The sequence below is a fragment of the Polyodon spathula genome, chromosome 3 (assembly GCF_017654505.1).
Source record: "Polyodon spathula isolate WHYD16114869_AA chromosome 3, ASM1765450v1, whole genome shotgun sequence".
NCBI classification, from domain to species: Eukaryota; Metazoa; Chordata; class Actinopteri; order Acipenseriformes; family Polyodontidae; genus Polyodon; species Polyodon spathula.
In genome coordinates, this window is record NC_054536.1 from 25,775,684 (window position 1) to 25,797,314 (window position 21,631).

Consider the following 21,631-nt stretch of genomic DNA (forward strand, 5'->3'; position numbering starts at 1 on the left):
CAATCAGGAGTAACTAGCTGATGTGTAATGGTTTTAATTAAAACTCTCAATTATTAATTACTTCCAACCAAGCTCAAGATTTAGAAAATGAAACACAGTTAAACAATAACAACACACCACAGTATAATCTAAACATTTTATCAAAGGGAGTTCAGTAATACAGTACAGAAGTAAGAAAGTTAATTAGTGTCAAAATAATCAGTAGATTAAGGGTTAGCAATGGATGCTATTCAGGTATACTTCAGCTTCAATGTGACATGTCAATCATGAGTAAAAATAAGCATTCTTCAACATTTTTATTGGTCTTTCTATAATACAGTAATAGCAGTGTCCTTATCAATCAGTTGTTAAATATATATAGTAGATACAGGTGAGTGCAATGCTGGTACAAATCACACAGACAATTACAAACAGGTAGAAGGGTGATTACTGAAATGGTTTACAATGTGTGTGTATCACTTCAGTTTATATAATCTCATGGGTCTGACCCACAACCAAAAGTCCAGTTTTTATCACCCACACAAAACACAAGTACACAGACGCAGTTCATACGGTGCGTGAATTAAGTGCTTGCGGTGAAAAGACAGTTCCTAGTGGAAAGTGAAGAGCTGGTGTCCGGGTTTAATGCTGGCCTGCGGCTGCAGCTCTGGATCGTGCTAGTAATCTTGAAAACAGACAAAACAAACAACGTTTACAAGATAGACTAACAGAACACTCACGGTTTCTTTTAAATGCAGGCACTCCTTTTAGGTTGTTTGTCTAACCACTTACAAAGGAACAGATTACTTTGCTATGTCCCTATTTTATACCCTCCCGCATGACCCCTTGGTTAACGAGGGCATCCGCTTGTCCAATCCGTGGATGCCACGCCGTTTCCCATTTGTGTCATTGAGTTCAGGTACCGTAGCTCAGTCTCTTTTCTAGCCGGCCCACTTCCACCTACCCATGAGAATAAAGTGTCATGCCTTTTAGTCCAGGGCACTCTGCTCCCTTTATCTAGTACTCTCTCAGGTCGGGAGGGAGATCTAACACCAAGCATCATACCATCTCTGTCACAATCTTTTAATTAGAATCACTGCACAAAAACACTGTAACACCCATTCATCTGTTCTTTAAGGAAAATAAGATTCAGCAAACCTTAATCAAGTTCACAGATCGCCTTGCATTTCCAGCCATCTAGCTGTAATTCACTTTAATAGAAGATTACAACTAGCCTTTCTTTTTGTAAGAAAACAAAATATAACACACACCCTTTATACATTACAATACAATCAACTTGTCTGCAAATACACATTTATTTCATTCCTCAAGTGTAGTTTCTGTAACCCTTTCTATTCTTTAGTTTAATTGGGAATACTCAGTTTGTTTTGCAGTTGATGCGGTATTGAGCATTTGTGACGTCTTGTAGAGAGGTGTCCCCTTTTAGTCTTTGTTTAACAATACATTTTTCCAGTAAAATTTACCATTCCCGGTAGGACAATTCAGTCCATTAATTCTTTAGTCTTTGAGTCTTTAACTCATTTGTCCTCTTCTTTAATGACGTTGGGTGTTTTCTAGATGTTATTCAGTGCTTCCAGTTTAAAATGTCAGAAGCCACCTTCTTCTGACATATTATTTATGTGGGTATTTGCTGGAGGGTACTAGCAGTGTTGCAGTCCAGTTATTAAAAGCAAGCTCCCTTTTCTCTGACTTACTCGTTCATGTTTGGAGCTGTTGATTAACGCTGTTATATGCAAGCTCCTTTTCTGTGTGACTTTGCTTGCTAGATGTTGATAGCACACTCCCTTTTCTCTGATTGACTCTACAAAATCATCACTCTAACACCAAGAAAGCCTCTTGGTTTCCCTTGAAGTTTTCCAAACTTACAGTAGCTCTCATTGCTCACAATAACTATAGTGAATTAAACGCAACACCTGGCAATTCTAGGAAACCTGTGGGCCTCATGTATCTGTGTTGCTATGGTTACTGAGCTATGCTCACTGCTTTTTGCCTCTTTTATTACAATTTTGCAGCTTCAATACAATTAACAATAAGTTTAAAACACAAAGAATAAAAGCTACACTCCTTATCTTTCTGGTTGTCATAGAAACTATAGGCCAGCTGCCTCTACACCTATATGCTGTTCCTACAAGGGATTAACACAACAACTAAAGGTTCAATTATTATATAGTATTTTAGACATTGTTTTTGCACTGTAACCTTGTATTGCCCTGTAACACCTGTAAGTTGCCTTGGATAAAGGCGTCTGCCAAACAAACTAATAATCATAATAAAGTAGGTTGACATCATTGTAGGAGTGTCCAGCATGTTTCACCAGATGGCACTCATGGGCAGGAAAAAATCTATTGGTGATGTGAAAAAATCTGCTTGATTGTCAGAGCTTCCTCGGAAGCAGTGCTGGCTGGACTGCAGACGGCAGAAAACTGTTAAAATATAAAAAATATGTAAAGCTTGTCGCCTAGTAGGATTGTGTGTAACAGTACGTCCTGTTTTTACATTCAGACTGCACTGTCCATCATCATACTGGTATTGTGTTGTCACTAAAGTATGTAATTTCTCATAAACTGCTTGTGTTACTTTACAAGTTTAAATATCAGTCTATATAAACATATATTACAGCCCCTGAAATTCCATGGATGATGGGATAACACTAGTAATAAATCCATAAGTGTAAAAAACATTTCGTTGCCGGCTTCGTAGGCCAACCTCATTCTTCCAAATATCACAGGTATCCTAATCATCTTTGAGTCTCGTATTTCAACATGACTGGTCCTCTTAAAAAATGTGGACCTACCCATATAAAATGTATAAAACTTTTGACTCGGGGGTTTCATTCTTTAAAATGTGAATAACACCCACAAACATGCCTGATCTCTAAGTGAAGCTGCCCCCAGTGGATTTAAGAAATACTACATTTGTTCTTTGTGGTACGTTTTACAAAAGTATTTGAATAATTCTCAAGAAGAATAATGACGCTCTGCACTGAGAGAGATGTTTCTGTGAGTTATATAGAGACCACAGAGGTGCATTAAACTTACAAAGCCCCCCCTGATGTGATGTCGGAAACAAAACAGAAAATACAGTGTTCCTAGACAAGAAGAAAACAGTGATTATTCAAATTAAGCTATTTGAAAAATGCAAGGAACACATTGCTATACACAATGTCCAAAACCTGACATTAGGCTCAAAGATTATATGTTAAGAATTTCAGACAAGGTTTTTAAAAAAAAATAAAAAAAATACAACCTGCACATGAAGAATACAAAGTAAATCGAAGTACACAGCAGGTCCAGATTGTAGAATAATTTAATTAGCTTTAACCTTACTAATGTGTATTGTTCTTTGTGTGGTTTTACTGTGGGTTTTTCATATTCCCTCCTGGATTTCTGAATATATATATATATATATATATATATATATATATATATATATATATATATATATATATAGAGAGAGAGAGAGAGAGAGAGAGAGAGAGAGAGAGAGAGAGAGAGAGAGAGAGAGAGAGAGAGAGAGAGAGAGAGAGAGAGAGCTGTCACCAGGGGGGCAGCTGTTTTAATTGTACACCCCTAGTGAGAATGTCTTACCTTCTATCACAATGAGGTGACCTCTCTCAAGTCAAAGGTTAATAGTTTTGTTTTGATTATGAAGGTAAGCCACATGGAATTACTCTCCCCTTATACCTGTGATTAAATCTTAGTTTAAACTAGTCATCCATTACTAATTTCACTTGATATTGATTGATAAACAATGGTTTGATGGATATTGGTTGCAAAAAATGTCATTTTATTGTTGAAAGCACAGTTTAACGAAAATGCGTATGAAAATGTGGGTTGTGATACAGTATTTCTCGATGACAGTCTATAAGTACATTTTAAATGAACATAATTATAAAGTAATGTACAGTGTGCCTTGGTATTTTGTTTTACAAGATGTATTTTAAATCTTTTTTTTTATTTATTTGATGCATGCTGATCTGAACTGCCTGTAATAAGCCTGTAAAAAGTTTGAGCATGTCCCATAACTCTTTTGTAACGCCATCTTGTCGACTTTCTGGGATCCGGTATGGTCTCTCTTGCACAGTGACACCTGGTGGAGATAAAATGTCATATTCAGCAAGATTAGTTCTACCGGGCAAGTTAGAAAAAACATCACTAAATTCCTCAATTAACATGCGCAGCTCATGTTGCTGATCGGGAAGTAATTGTTCCTCCATTGAAATGTTCTTTGTGCTAGAGGTTTCTAGTTCGGGGCCCAGATCATCCTCTACATTGCCTGGGGCTATAAATAAGACCTCTCTTGCCTGTCAGGGCTTTAATACATTTATTAAATATGATGATATAATATAAATATTTCGTTACGGCGATCAGGCTGTCTAATTTCATAATTCACCTTTCCTATAGCACGAATCACTTCATATGGCCCCTGCCATTTAACACATAGTTTGGATTCTGTTGAGGGAAACAGCAGCATTACCTTGTCTCCAGGTCGAAAGGTTTGAATCAATGCATTTTGATTGTAATGCTGCTGTTGTCGGTGCTGAGCCACTTGGAGACTGTCCTGGACCAAACGACCAACCAAATCTAGGCAATGTCAAAGTAGGAGCACATGCTGCACTACATTTTTAGACAAGCCTTTGTGCTCCTCCCATCCCTCTCTCAACAGATCGAGAATGCCGCAAGGCTGTCGGCCGTACAAGAACTCGAAGGGGAAGAACCCTGTCGAACACTGCGGCACCTCTCTCACTGCGAAAAGGAGGTAGGGAAGCAGCGATGCCCAATGTTTTTGCTCTTGATTTACAAACCAAACTGTCCGTCTGTGGATGATAAACAGACGTTCTGATGATTAATTAGATACTTTAATTAACGTCTGTTTGTAATCCCACGGGTTTGACCCGCAACCAAAAAAGTACCATCTTTCCTCACACACACAAAATACAAACGCAGACACAGTTCCTGCAGTGCGTGAATTAAGTGCTTGTGGTGCAAAGACAGTTCCAAAGTGAAAAGGTGAGTGTTGATGTCCGGGTTAATGCTGGCCTGCGGCTACAGCTCCGGATCATGCTAGTATTCTTTAAAGACAAACAACACAAAACAAACAGTGTTACGAGACAGACAAATACACAGAACACTCACGGTTTCTATTTCACAATTGCATGGGCTCCTTCTAGATTTATTTGTTTACTAACCATCTGCAAAGGAACAGATCACTAAAGCTACGCCCCCCTATTTATACCCTTGCCCATGACCCCTAGGTTAACGAGCGCACCCGCTCCTCCAATCCTCAGATGCCACGCTGTCTACCATCCGGGTCAGTGAGCTTGGGTGCCGTAGCTCTGTCCCCTTCCTAAATGGCCGACTTCCACCTACCCTATGGAATAAATTGTCTTGCCATTTGCTTAAGGTTACTCTGTTCCTTCTTTCTAGTGCCCTCACAGGTCGGGAAGGAGATCTAACACCAAGTGTCATTCGATCTCTGTCACACTCCTCTTCCTCCATATTTGGAAACATCTGATTCTTATGATCTTATACATGTTGTATGGAATTTTGTAATAGTTTTTGTATTAGAACAAATTATTCTTTTATAATGTAATTTTTTTACAGCAAATAAACTGAGAAGGCAGGTATAGTATTTGAGCTCAGGAACGTAAGGAGAGAGGGGCCTCTGCTTGCATGGGGCATGGGTGAATCTCAGAGATAACACATTCAAAAGGAATGTCTTTGTTAGGTTTGGGAGAGTACACGTTGAACATAGAGTAAGGAGGGGTCATAAATTACATCATTACAAGGGCTGTGTTGGAATCTAGAAAACTAAAGTTAATGCATTGCCCGGTGCTCAGTTCTCAATCTCATGTAGCCCAGAGCTGGCTACTCTGTTCATTTAAAATTATTTTTCTGCACTATACCAATAAACATGTTTGACATCAATAATGTTGTTTATCAGTTATATTTCCTACAATGTGTATAACTTTTGTGTTTCCAGTGACACACAGCGTACTTTTTTTGGAAAGATCTGAAAAAGTACAATTCAGTGTTAAAGTTAAGTTGTACATAAAGATCGTATTTACAAGTGGCATTGTCAAAGCCTGTATACTTTACTTTCGGTTGTGCCTCTCTCTGTAACAGCAAGTTGTGTTTGTGTCTCAACAGCACAGTCAATTGTTTAAAGAGCAAAGCAACACTCCAGGTGAACTCTAGGTTTTCCCATACCACATCAATGTGGTTTTTTTCTTATAAATATATTGGGACACCAGCTGTGTCAAAAATTGGAAATATTTCTCCTAAAGATCACTATCCAGTACAAGAAGGGGACATTTCAATGTCACTGTCACAGAGATGGCGTTGCGGTGACCCAGACCAGAAGAAAGCACAACCAGAACAGAGGTACGGTGCAGTGGTGCATGCGCAGTTTTATTAATTAACAAAAATAAATAAATATTTGAACACAAATAAAACAATTAAACAGAATAAATCACGAACACAAAATAAATGCTAAGGTCCGGCTGGGCAGTAGCCTTCATGGATGCTTATTCTTTTTTTTTTTTTTTTTTTTTTTTTTTAAATACCTCTCGCCCTCCACTTCTGAACACCCTCTTCTAACATGGGGAGAGCTGCAGGTATTTATACAGGTGACCATTAGCAATAAATTAATCACTTAATTCGGGAGATGGCCACCTTCTGCACGGGTTTTAATAAGGTGGATTTGGCACACTGCAAAACAAAAAGCATGGCGCTTCGCCGTCATTTATAAACAAATATTTTTATAACACAAAAAGGCACGGCTGGGCCATCATACAAAATAATAAACAAAAAGTACGGTGGTTCGCCGTAGTTTATAAACAAACATTAAACAATAAACAAATACAAAATAACACAGGGGAGGAGGGGAAGACCCCGTTCTAAAATAAACACTGTGCAGGGCTGCTCGCCCTGTTACATATCCCCCCCTTGTGCAAAGCACACATGGCCCCAACGGCCACCTCCCCCCTCAGTCTCAATGTCCCGGAAGAGGGGTTTGGAATAATCCATGGGGGTGGCAATGGTGGGATGTCCTCCCCCCCCCCCATGTCTTCCTGGCTGGTAGCTCCCTCTTCCGGGGCTTCAGCCACTGTTCCTCCTGCCACGAAAGTGCGGCTGGGGGCACTGGTCTCCTGACCTCCCCCCCCCCCCCCCCCCCAAGAGGCCGTTGCGAAACTGCTGCAGTGGGAGCAGGTCTCCTGACCTCCCCCACAATCTCCGGCAGCAAAACTGCTGCTGGGGTTGGTGGTCTCCAGACCTCCTCCCCCTTCTTCGTGGCCGGCAGCTCCCCTTGGTGGGGTTCTGGCCACAGTACTTCCTGCTGTGATGCTGAGCGGCGGGCAACCCCAGGCGAAGCGAGATCCTCTTCACCTGAGGTCGCAGCAAGACCCTCTGCGACCCTAGGGGATAAAAGAAAGAGAGAAGCTGCCCCAGGCGATGCAGAAGTAGCCTCCTTGGGCAGTGCGAGGCAGGCATCCCCGGGCAGCGCGGACGTGGCATCCTGCCCTGCTCCCTCCAATGCTGAAAGGAGAAGCAGCTCCTGCTTCTCTCCCTCTAGCAGGGTTGGAGACAGAGGCAGCTCCTGCTGCTCTGCTCCTGGTGGAGATGGAGGCGGCTCCTGCTACTCTCCTTGTGATAGTGGGGGAAGTGATACCAGCAGGCATTCATCCTCTGCTGGTGGGGGTGGCGGAGGCAGAGGCAGCTCCTGCTCCTCCCCTTCTGTCGGCGAAGGAGGACGGGGCGCCTCCCCTTCTGTCGGCGAAGGCGGACGGGGCACCTCCCCTTCTGTCGGCGAAGGCGGACGGGGCGCCTCCCCTTCTGTCGGCGAAGGCGGACGGGGCGCCTCCCCTTCTGGCTGCAGGAGGGGGACCAGCAGGCATGCTCCCTCTGCTGGAGGAAAGGGAACCAGCAGGCTCTCTCCCTCTGCTGGTAGCAGTGGTTGATGCAGAGGCAGCAGGCATTCTTCTGGTGGGAGGGGGCAGTTAGCTGGGAAATGGCCCCACTCCCCACAGATGCAGCAACAATACTGTACTCCCATGCTGTGGAGGAAGGCTTCCCATCCATCCTCCTGTGGCTGTGGCTCTGTTTCCACCTCTTCTTCCTGAGGTAGGGACCTTGCCAACTTCAAAACACCACTCCTCCCCCCTCAAGCAGGTCAGGCAGACGTCCACTTTGCTGGATGCATGGAGGGGCTTGCGACCAGCCCCGCGCTGCTGCTTCTGCCACTGCTTCCTTCCCATCCTTTCCTTCACTCCAAAAAAAATAACGATTAATAAAAAAAAAAAAAAAAAAAAAAAAAAAAAAACTGCAGTACCCCTCTGCAGTACCTCTTCTGGCCTGAGCTCAGGAGGCGCTGCTGATCCCACAGCTAACACCACATGTCACAGAGACGGCGTTGCGGTGACCCAGACCAGAAGAAAGCACAACCAGAACAGAGGAAAGGTGCAGTGGCGCATGTGCCGTTTTATTAATTAACAAAAATAAATAAAATATTTGAACAAAAATAAACACTTGCTCACAGAGCACAAATAAAACAATTAAACAGAATAAATCACGAACACAAAATAAATGCTAAGGTCCGGCTGGGCAGTAGCCTTCATGGATCCTTATTCTTTTTTTTTTAAAGCCCTCTCGCCCTCCGCTTCTGAACACCCTCTTCTAACATGGCGAGAGCTGCAGGTATTTATACAGGTGACTATCTCCCGATTAGCAATAAATTAATCAATTAATTAATTCCGGAGAAAGCCACCTTCTGCACGGGTTTTAATAAGGTGGATGGGGCTCCCATCCACACTGCAAAACAAAACGTACGGCGGTTGGCCGTCATTTATAAACAAATATATTTTTAAAACAATAACACAAAAATGCACGGCTGCGCCGTCATACAAAATAATAAACAAAACACACGGCGGATCGCCGTCATCTATAAACAAACATTAAACAATAAACAAATACAAAATAACACAGGGGAGGAGGGGAAGACCCCGTTCTAAATAAACACTGTGCAGGGCTGCTCGCCCTGTTACAGTCACATTTGTATATTTCTTTAAGTTTTTATTTTGTTTGATAATTCACTGACGGTGGAAATAGAAAGTCTTTAAAAAGTGGACATAAAAAGCTAAATGTTCTACAAATTTGCATTTATTGTTTTTTAGGTAAGCATTGAAATATTTAGGAACATTTGTTGTACATTAACTCTAGCGACAATTATCAATTTTTTCTGCTTGAATAAATATTAGGTTTAATCAAGAAATATCTTGAAATCCCTATTTTCAAATGCCTTGAATGCAGCCCAAACCCTGATGAAAGACATACCACTGCGGTTCAAAACCTTACCCCATGAATTGTTTATCCTAACACTTCACATTCGGACTTTTCTGTTTCTGCACCCCCAACCTGCATATACTGCACTCCTGTGTCCCCTTCAATAACCTAAGTTTGATGTTTATTCTTCCTGAAAATCGAAAATTGCACGGAGCTTCTCCGAAGCTACTAGTGCTGGTGCTGATGTAAAGTTTTGAAGTGATTTGCCCATTGAAACAAGCATAACACTGGCTGGCTGGTAACATTAGAAGTCTGTCACATGACCGTTTTCACTTGAGCTGGCAATCCTTTTACCCAAAATGACTTCGCCAGATCAGGAAACTGACAGAGATATACACACACAGGTATTTTGGGTAAAAGCGTCGCCGAACAGATTTATTTAACCAGAAAGGTTGAAGGAGACAGGCTTACTCTCTGGTGTACAAGCTGTATAGCTGTGGACAAGTTTTGTATCACCTCGCATTTTAGCATTAAAACATCATTTAAAAAAACAAAAAAACAATATGAATATAATTATTTATGTATTTATTTATTTATTTAACATCATGTTATCAAATAAACTACAAAATGGTATTGCAAAAGTCTACTAGAAACCATAATAGTAGTACAGTATTTCATGTTGGATTTCAATGTTTGTCCGTTTTTCATTAAGTATGTGAAAAACTACAAAGAGGCATGTAATTTGATATGTTAACGTAACATTATTCAGCAGGTTTCATTCGACTTTATGAAGCAAAATTAGTTAATTCTATAGGGTGATGCAAAACTTTTGGCCATAGTTGTACATGTAGGTTTGAAATTCTGAAGGTTGCATTAAAAAGCCATCAGAATATGATGAGATTTCACACCCATAGCAAGAAGCTCTTTTGTTTTATCGTAATTAATAATTTTTGGGGGATTAATATATTAATAACTTACGACGCCGAAAGTGGTCATAGACCGGTAAATAATAATAATAATAATAATAATAATAATAATAATAATAATATCTTTATTTTTATATAGCGCCTTTCATAGTGGACCACCATCACAAAGCGCTTTACAGAGGTAGGCTGTGAATTTTGCATTATATGCAGTCACTTACAATAGGACATTGTAGAAAAAAAACCAAAAACATAAAAATAATTAAAAATAACAAATGCTATACGTGCTGGCTTTCAACCAGCATGATGCTTGCTTGTCTGTTAGTCTGGCCAATGTGCTGTTTATTTTGTGTCCAGTGTTTTTGTTTTGTTTAAACCTTTCATTCGTATTTGTGTTAATAAAACACTGAGCGCTGCAGTGTCTCAGTTTCTCCCTCTGTTGCTGTGTGTCTTGCATTCATTTCTTGGCCTGACTTCACCCCTACAGCTAGCCTGTTCACATGTGGTGTCACAACCGGGGCAAGTGCGCCTCCAGGACTCAGGCCGGGAAGAGTACTGCGGGTGAAGTTTTTTTTCCTTTTCTTTTTTTTCAAGAGGAGTTGCCTGGTCCACACCGCCTGGGGAAGCCTGTCCCGCAACATTGCTGCCCATGGACCCCTTGTTGCCTCTGTTCTTGGTCCGAGACTTTGAGCAATACTTTTGGGGGGGAGGCAGCCTTTGAGGCCATGTGTGCTGCGCACCAGGGGGGAGATATGTGGCAGTTATCCCCGCCCATGTGCGTATCTTTGTGTTTCATGCTGTCTGGTATATGTGGATATAGTGTTGTACATGATATAAATGGGTCTGTGTAGCATGTGTGATTTAAAATATATAGTTGTATTTAGGCATGGGGATTGCACAATCACTTCACATACAGATAAAGTATAATAGTATGTGAACACGGGGAGTGCACAAATTAGTTCACCTGCTGGGATTTAAGTGAATAATTAATTAGTAATTGAATCCCAGCACAACTGTATATATATATATATAGATACACGAGTCATTCACTTGGGGTTGTGTGTTCGGGAGTAGAGAAAAGAAAACATAAACATATTTAAAAATAACTATTTCAACCAGCACAATACTTGTTTGTCTGTTCGTCCATTGTTTGTTTGTTTGTTTGCCTGTTCGTTTGGCCAATGTGCTGTTTGTTTTGTGTCAGTGTTTTTGTTTTGTTTAAACCTTTTATTTTATTTATGTTAATAAAACATTGAAAACCGCAGCGTCTCAGTTTCGCCCGCAGTTGCTGTGTCTTGCATTCATTTCTTGGCCTGATACCATCCCTACAGCCAGTCTGTTCACAAAAATCTTTAAAAGGAATAAAATAAATTAGCTCTATTCAAGGCCCTATTTGCAATAACTCTTGAATGACACAACCTTCTGCTCCTTTTGACCTACAGTACCACAAATGTTATGTCCTCTGCCAAGTACACCTGTAAAATTGAAGTGGAAAAACAGAAAACCATCTTATCCCACACATCCTCAAAGCGGTTGTGTTTAAAAAGAAGGAAATGAGGGGGCAGAAAATATTTGCATTGAACTCAGTGAAGCTGAAACACATGTCTGTGAGCATGGCCATAACTAGCTATGAGGAGACTGAGGTCGTGTCCTTGTTGTTTTTTTTTGCATCATCAATGCTGATGCTCATGTAAAAATTCTGGTAAAGTACAAAAGATTCCTTAACTTTCTCTGTTGGTTTGACGTGTAACAAGGATTTGGAGGTTGAATAGTAAAAACCAAGCAGTCATATAAATACTACAGCTAGAGCTTGAAACCTAAGTTTGACTTCGGTAGAATGTCAGCTTTGGATATGACGCTGTCCTTGAGTAAAGTGAACATAAAAAAGAGCTCTGTATTACAAGTTTATAGATTATGTAAAACCCAAATGAACTGTCTAGAAGTTGAATCATCAGGAATGTGAAATACTGTTATTATAGGAGGCAGTGTGGTCCAGTGTTTCAAGTCTAGGGCTTGTAACCAGGTGGTCACTGGTTCACATCCCAACTCTGCCACTTACTGACTCACTGTGTGACCCTGAGCAAGTCACTTAACCTCCTTGTGCTCCATCCTGCGGATGAGATGTTAAATCAATGTCCTATTGTAAGTGACTCTGCATATGATGCACAGTTCACAGCATACCTCTGTAAAGCATTTTGTGATGGTGGTCAACTATGAAAGGTTCTATATACAAATATTATTATTGGTAAATTGTTGCATCAGGTAATAAACACATAATGCAAACAGCAAAATCAGAAGATCAAAATTATTTCCAGATTTCAAATTATTTAAGAAAAAAATGTACATATAAAATACAACAATTTACAAATTGAATATGAATGCCAGAACTGGAGGAACTGTTGAAATGCATTTTAACAAATAAAGTACACCCTACTGCACATGTAGTATAAGGCTGTAATTCCAGCTATGTTTTTTGGTGACTCGAGCTAGCACACTAATTTATTTCACCAAAAATACCTGGCGCTCAGAACAAAAGGATTCCAATAGAACCTTAAGTGTTGTGTGTGGAACCCTAAAATGTAAAGAACCCATTCCTGTAAGAACCCACAAATGTTATTTAAAAATGTTCTTTAAAATTGCTATTTAGGAGAACATATTAGAGATGTCCAAACAGGTGATTATCAATCAAGACGTGAATCCAATGATCACTGATAAAGATTTTCATATATTTACTATGGCTAGGTCTTAATTGAACTGTACTGTAGAGACTAGTATTCATCATCTATGGACAAGATACAGCAATGTGTCATTAGCAGAGTCCTTATGCAGCTATATTGAATCCTGTAACTACTGTAATTCACACAATTTCGTAATCATCATTTCTAGGAACTTGATTAAACTGCATGTAGTTCCAATATTCATATCTGAAAAAAAAAAAAAAAATAGTACTATTTTGCACTTTACCCTTTCTAATGTTTAGATTCATTCTGAGTCGTGTGACTATTAGCTCATGATATCTATAATAATTGAGTCTGTTTTCAGTGTGTGCTTTACAACATGTGAAAATAGCTGTTTTTCACATAGATTAGTCATTTCCCTCAAGAGCAACTTGGTATGAGTACGGAATGTTAAAAGTTATCTTGCCTGATGCATTTTCTTGTCGTTGAGATTCTCTTTGTATATACTATATGTGTTAGGTGTTGGATGGACCTTACAACAGTTAAGCACCCCAACGTATTTGTTTTCTAAAGAGCTTACCTGTCTGAAAAGCAAATTAAACAACTGTGGGTCAGATCTGACTTGCCTTGATCTGTAGCTCTCCCTTTGTTTTGACATTGTTGATACAATATGGTGACTTGGAGCTGCCTACCAGCAAGACTGCCCTTGCTTCTGCTCAACATTCACCCACTATCAGATATTTGCCTTTCTCCATTTCTGGTTGATTGCAATTGTGCTGCTTCCATAACTTTACAGTGCTGAAGGGAACAGATCATATCACATGATCAACCTAATTTGCATCTATAACCCAGGATGATGCCAAATTCAATCTAGTAGATAGATCTGAATAAAATTGCCAGGTAGAGTATGTTATGCTAAGCTGTGACTGAGATTCTCCAGTACAGTTGTCCCCTTAAATATGGTGCCGTGCTATGTACACATAGGCTACAGGAGAGTATAGAACAAACCCTAAAGTTTCCACATGAACTCAGAACATGAGTTCACTATAATTTCCAATATGTATCTTGTTCCAGAACACCATGTCCGTTTCCCCAGGTGCATTGTCTTGACATCATTAAGATTAATTTTTGTATCTTGGGAAGAACCCAGCTGAACTGTTGTCCAAAGTCATCTACCATCGACAGAATGCCAATACTGTCAAATATCCCCTGCCGTCACAATGCCATTGAATTGTTACAGCGGCTGAGGCTCTCTTTTGGGTGGAGGCTTTGTAAATTTCCATTGTGATAACAGGTTGCCTGTTAATGAATATTGTGCCAGTGATAAATCAAGACTGTCCACAGGTGATGTGCATAACTAGTTGTGACTCCAGCCAAGTCAGTGTGTACTTCTAACTATACTTTAAAATGAGAAATTTGATTGTATTGCCACCTCGACTCCATAATGGCTTCCTATAATGACTGACCTGCTTTAAGCCAGTGACCTGCTTTGACCCAAAATATGATGATGTGAAATGACCCAGGAAGTAAAAGTATAACAGAATACACCAGAAATTAAGACATGGAAAGTGAGAGCTTTCTTCAGTCCAGGAAAGAGAATTGACATTTTTAAGGTGAAAAGAAAATGAAAATACATAATGAAGTGCACAACAGGTAAGGTTTTGGAATTATTTCATTAGCTATAACCCATTTAAATAAAGACATCACTGTGGCCTTATTTATAAAAAAAATATTAAAAAAATTCTGTCAAATTGAGTTTCAGTATCACAAACATAGGCTACTTCTTATCTGAAGCACCAGCTGTGAGTTAAACACGCTTTCACTTCTCAAAATACACTTTCTAGCAACGACAGCAACAACAAATGAAACCCATCAGTTTTGACAGGGTACCCTTCTAGGATCCTGATAAGAAAATATACAGTTTAATTTGAAATGCGTTAAGGCAAGTAATATACTCCATTGTGACTTAGCAGCAAATGCTGGAGTTTTTCTGTATAATTCTGTGTAAATAAATATAAAACTATAAAAGAAGGGACAACAACATGCCTCCAGAAATAGGACAACAGGTTTTTTTATGCTGGGTTGTTTTTTTTTTGGAATAATAATAATAATAATAATAATAATAATAATAATAATAATAATAATAATAATAATAATAATATCAACATTGGAAAGGCCATTCCTGAACTTTTATCTTCGTTTTCGTCATGAACTCCACACTGTGGCCTTGACATTAAATTTCTAGTAATTTTAAATATCACTATCAAATTAAACCTGCCGTAAGGTCACCTGACCCCATAAATCAAGGAATCCTATAGAAGTAAACAATGGGCTCCTTGAATACATAGCAATCTGTTGGACTAGTAGACAAAACAACGGAAGCTTACATAATATTGTTATGTTATATACTACTGTATAATCCTGTTATATTGGATGTGAAAAGCAGTAATTAGATTATATAGTACAGGTCCATAAGAACACAGCCGTAACAGTACTACTCCGTGTGTTGCTCTTGGTATTCAAGAACACTGTACTGACCTGTAAAATAAAAATGCAAAACAAATGTCGGTAATTGCTACTTTTAAATCGTCATAATTATGTATTATTATACAAGTTATTACCACTTTACGTACTTTAAGGAAGTGGTGCAGTAGAGCCAGAACGCGCCGGTACTTTTTTTCTATAGGCAGAACCTTGACTTAAGAATGAACTTCTTTATCGATTTGTAATGAAAATGTCGGTGCCTGTCTTTCCAGTCAATAAGCACTAGGAACACTAAAGACTGGTAAGACTGGTGCTGACACTACTAGGACTAGTAAGACTGGTGCTGACACTACTAGGACTGGTAAGACTGGTGCTGACACTGCTAGGACTGGTAAGACTAGTGCTGACACTGCTGGGACTGGTAAGACTGGTGCTGACACTGCTAGGACTGGTAAGACTGGTGCTGACACTGCTGGGACTGGTAAGACTGGTGCTGACATTGTTAGGACTGGTAAGACTGGTGCTGACACTGCTAGGACTGGTAAGACTGGTGCTGACACTGCTAGGACTGGTAAGACTGGTGCTGACACTGCTAGGACTGGTAAGACTGGTGCTGACACTGCTAGGACTGGTAAGACTGGTGCTGACACTGCTAGGACTGGTAAGACTGGTGCTGACACTGCTAGGACTGGTAAGACTGGTGCTGACACTGCTAGGACTGGTAAGACTGGTGCTGACACTGCTGGGACTGGTAAGACTGGTGCTGACACTGCTGGGACTGGTAAGACTGGTGCTGACACTGCTAGGACTGGTAAGACTGGTGCTGACACTGCTAGGACTGGTAAGACTGGTGCTGACACTGCTGGGACTGGTAAGACTGGTGCTGACACTGCTGGGACTGGTAAGACTGGTGCTGACACTGCTGGGACTGGTAAGACTGGTGCTGACACTGCTGGGACTGGTAAGACTGGTGCTGACACTGCTGGGACTGGTAAGACTAGTGCTGACACTGCTGGGACTGGTAAGACTGGTGCTGACACTGCTGGGACTGGTAAGACTGGTGCTGACACTGCTGGGACTGATAAGACTGGTGCTGACACTGCTGGGATTGGTAAGACTGGTGCTGACACTGCTGGGACTGGTAAGACTAGTGCTGACACTGCTGGGACTGGTAAGACTGGTACTGACACTGCTGGGGCTGGTAAGATTGCTGATACTAGTGCTAAGACTGACTGGACTGCTGGGACTGTATGGTGCCATGATTAAAAACACTGATTTAGAAGGCTTTACTTTAAATAGAGTTTGCCAATCCTCTTATGGTCTGATCTATCGAAATGCTTTAACACTTCCTCCTGGGACACCTCCTAGTCTCTGTGGACAAATAGCAGGGCAAGGCCATTTACTCTATTTTCACCTACACTGTTGTAAGACCAATCAAACATGTCGAAAGGATGCACTCAGTTAAACTATTTCTATGTCATGAACAATAATATTAACCCAGATATGCCTGCATTTTTTTTCTCTTATGGTGTTGCAATTTCTTATGAAGATGACAGTAAATAATGTAAGCGTCAAACTGGATGAAACGAAATAAAACTGAGGTGAAAGGAGGCACTACGACTGAAGTCAGTTCTGAAACATACTGTAGCGAGCTCTGACAACCCAGAGCAACCTCATTTTTGCTGTTGTAGCTGTTGTTATCCCTGAAGTCATTATCATGACAGAGCTATATTAAAAATATGTACATTGCTAATGTAGCTGATCCTGTATATTGTGCTGTGTCTTGTGAGTTTTTTATATGAGAAATAACTTTAATCAAACACAAAGTAAAAAGACAGCATGTGTTTTACACCAAAATTAAATGAAGAATAAAACACATTTGTTGTGTTTAAAATTTGTATAAGATTTTTCACTGTGCAAAATTGCATATGAACTTTTGTTCAACTTTCCAGTTACAAAAAAATTGAAAAAAAAAAAGCTTCCTGATGCCTGATTTTAAGTGTTGTGATAAAATTTAATTTAAAAACCAATTGGGTGTAGGCTTTTCAGAACAATAAAACATAATAATAATAAGCTTTGGATGAAACTGTTATACATCACATCCATTCTAATAATCAGTTTTCAGAACGTCAAAAGTTCTTTGTTTTTTTCAACCGAGAGGATCAATGTACTGATTTACATAACAGCTTTACATGATTTTTCTACATCGTTCAAAACGGCTATCTACTGGTACAATGCATTATACACATACTGGTTACAAATCTGATACGCGAATTATTTAAACAACATGTAAATTATTATACAAAAAAACACCAGAACACGAACCTGAAAAAATCACTAAAAAACGTAAACGGATGCATATAAATTCTTAGCGTTGTGTCTGGTTCATTATGTTATCTACATCCCGAAGACGTAACTCCCTGGGTGTCCGCACGCTGAATTTGAACCAGAGATTTTTTTTAACGCTGGTGTTACTGCCTAATGCTCACCCACTACGATGTGATAATTAGTATAAAGCAAATTTCCCAGACTATACGGTTGTCATCTGGATTGTGCCGCCAGCTACCTACACCATCCGCGCGATGGGTTTTAAAAAAGTGGGATGATTTAAGGCCACCCCCCCAAGCCTTATGGCAGAACCGCTCCTGTTTAGTGGTTAGATCAGTGCTGTACGTACTCAAAGATGAAACGAAGAAACCAATCTATAGCACATTTCTTTCAGAAGAAGCCAACCCTAGGTACAAATGTTCAGTGATTTTATTTCTTCTTATATTAGTATTGTTTTTCTGCTGACAGTCCGGTGCAATATGATGGAGCTGCGATAAGTTTTGATAAGTCAATGTTAGTTTTAGTTTTTAGTACTTTTCATGTATTGTAATTTTGTGCGATGGACCCGATGCCATGGGTTAGAAGAACTGGAGCTAATTCTATCTATAAATTCACTGTTTGGTGAAAGCAGTTTAAAAACAAATATATATATATATTTCCCTAATATTTTCTTTAGAGAAAAAAAAAGTTTTTTTAATAATGGTGTGTTGTAGAAAATGTGTAAACCGAGCAACTGTGTTTGCTTTATTTATATGCAGGAGCATATAATTTCTATCCAATAGCCTCCACAAACTGGTCCCTGGCCAGCTCCTCGAGTTGTGCCACCAGGTTGAACTGGGTGTGGAAAGCGCACATTGAAGCAGGGTGCCTATTTCTTCCTAGCCCTTTGCGGTCCATTTATTCAGCGGGCTGGCTGTCAGGTCCAATTTATTTTCACACGCGCTGTTTAAAATATTTTTTCCGAGTAAAACTGGTTTAAAGGGCATTGCAATGCTAAGCGACATCAGTACTGCATCTCCAGCTAAGCCCCACCTCGTGTTCGCTGTATTTTTCACATACCTCTTTATAGGCGTGCGTAGTGATAAATCCTGATCACTAGTTTTATCACCAAACTCCTCAATAATGTGATCCAAGTTATTATTTTATTACTGTAACACCTCAAAAAGCTCTGCAAATGTCCATGATATTTTTTAAGCGCTGGATGCGGAAGCAGCTACCGCCTTTGTTTATGTCTGCTTATCTCTGTGTGGCGCAGCTGCTAGGGCTATTGCTCACACGCCCCTTTTTATTATTATTATTTTTCGGTATCATTTGGGTCCTCTCGGTCTCACTCGGCCACTGAATAGGCTTTTTCCTGAGAAAAAAACGACTAGAGACCTGTGCTTTACGTCTTTTCGATGATGAAGGACAGGGTCTGACATTGGACTGGAAAGGGAAAATCGTAATGTCGGACCTGTTCCGACATTGGACCACAAAGGGCTAGTGGTCTTTTTGGTCCCGACAGCCCTAACTCGCATTCCCATTCGGCTGCCGGTCTCCTGGTTCCTCTTCTGGTTTTAGTTCAACACCTTCTCCCGTTCGGCCCTACCCATCTCACCCCCCCCCCCACTTACATTTTTAACAGTGGCATAATCGCCATGTTTTTATATTACCATTTCTTCCTAACATTACTGTGATCTCATGCTGTGTACAAATTTGACAGGCGGGGTATTTCAACTACATGCCACACAGACAGTGCTGGATTAACCTATGCGCTAATTACACTATAGTTTAGGGCCCCCAGCAGGGTCCCACGCAAGGTCGACGTTTTTGGGACATTTTACAAAAACTGCATGTGGATGGCCGGGCCCACACACACAGGAAGAGAGACGCACAGAAACTTGCTTTCGGTTGTTTATTTTTTTTTTATTTTATGATGGCTAGGCATTCCTTCTTGATTACAGCATACTTGGTCTATCTCTCACACAAGCAGCTTCCTTCTAATGTACAACCAAATGCTCCACGCCCACTACCTCCCTGAAAAGATCCGTCCCTAGTCCTACGTCAGAGGTGTCAGTCTGCAGAACAAAATGTATGAAACATGCTCAATTTATAGTTTAGCAACATTCCTTTTAGAAAAAAAAGGCAGGTAAAGGTAAACGTGTATAATGCAAAAGGCCACCCTTCTGCGACAGGTGTCATAATCGATACTGCCTCCGTGTATGATAGTGCCTCCCGGATGCATTATAAAATAGAATAAACCCATCAGATACTGCCCCCCCCGTAGTGCCGCCGTAAGACGAGATATGTACCATAAACCCACCTTTATGAAGCTACGTGTTATATAACTCCAAAACAGCTAATTTGATTTAGTTTAAACTATCAAAACGCTTAAAAATCCATTGTTTTAATTTCAAAATGTAATCTAAATAGGCTTCAAACTGCTAGTTAGCACGGAGTAATATTTTGTAACGACGGGTCCCAAGCACGGTTGCCAAGTCTGCTATAACAAGCGGGAATTGGGTGTGTTTAAAATTGTTAAGTCGACGTGTTGAGTTGCGTGATTGACTGGTGTCAATGTATATGCACGACATTAAAATTTTAGAATCCTCCTATCCCCTATGAAGGATAAATCTCGAAAAACTACTCACTTCTAAATCTTTTGTAGAGATTTACGATTATACTGTAAATACAGTATAATCGTAAATCTCGAAAAACTACTCACTTCTAAATCTTTTGTAGTCATTTTTGTATTACTTTAGTATAAATACATGTTAATTTGGATTCATATGTTGTTTTTTTCTGACTTTATGTGAACGAAAAGACACACATTTGCCAGTTTTCCCATTGGAAATAGTGATATTTTGAAATATCACTGTCCTGGTCACAAAAGCAAAGTCTGTGGGGAATAATAGCCGTTTTCTATACTTTTGAGGCATAAGCAATTAGGAAATAACACTTACTACCCAGGAACAAAAAAAATAAAAAATGTGTTACACAGTGGAATGTGGTTGTAGGTTGTCAAGAATGTTACGTACATGTCATTCTTTATGTATTTATTTTTTGATTGACGCTCAGTGAGAAATAGAGTGAAAAGATCGTGCCAAAATGAAAAACGAAATAAATAAATGTAATATATTTCCATATTTATTTATTTATTTATTTACTTATTTGGTAGCTTATTTATTTATTTATTTATTTATTTATTTTTAATTTTTTGGCACGAATTATCCTCCATAATCCCTACTCCAGTTCAAAGAAAGTACAACCCCCCCCCCCCCCCCCCCCCCCCCCCCCCCCCCCCAAAAAAATAGAACTACAAAAAAAAAAAAAGGACTATAAGCACCCCCACTCACTCTGAAATTGGTTGGGCTTGTTTTGGGCTTGTTCTGGTGGACAGCCCCTTTATTTCTCGTGAGGCTTGGCTGATGCATTACCTATTAAATGTCACCTCAAGTTCAGTGTACTTATAAAACGTGAATTAGTATAATTTGTTTTCGAATTTTTAATTGGTGTTCCGGTTCTTTAACATTTAGGACAACACTGCTGCTAGGGTAAAAAGAAACCCAACAGAACACAATAATAATAATAATAATAATAATAATAATAATAATAATAATAATAATAATAATAAACACACACAAACTGCAAGATTCCTTCCAAAGGTTACACTAATGAATAAATAAATAACAACTATAGTGATTTTTTTTTTTTATAAAGCGTTGCGTACTCTACTTGTAACGCTTAATCTTGGAAACTGTTGAGTCACTTGACTGACTGCTTGTTCCCCATAAGGCAGCTACCGGTAGCGTTACTCCTCCCCCTTCCCTCGCTGACCACGAATGTAAACGTAAACCTGTATATGAGTGCACTGAAATAATGTATTGTTTTAAAATATTCCAACTATAGTATTGCTGCCCAACAACAGACACAGGAGCCACAACGAAACATATTCCCC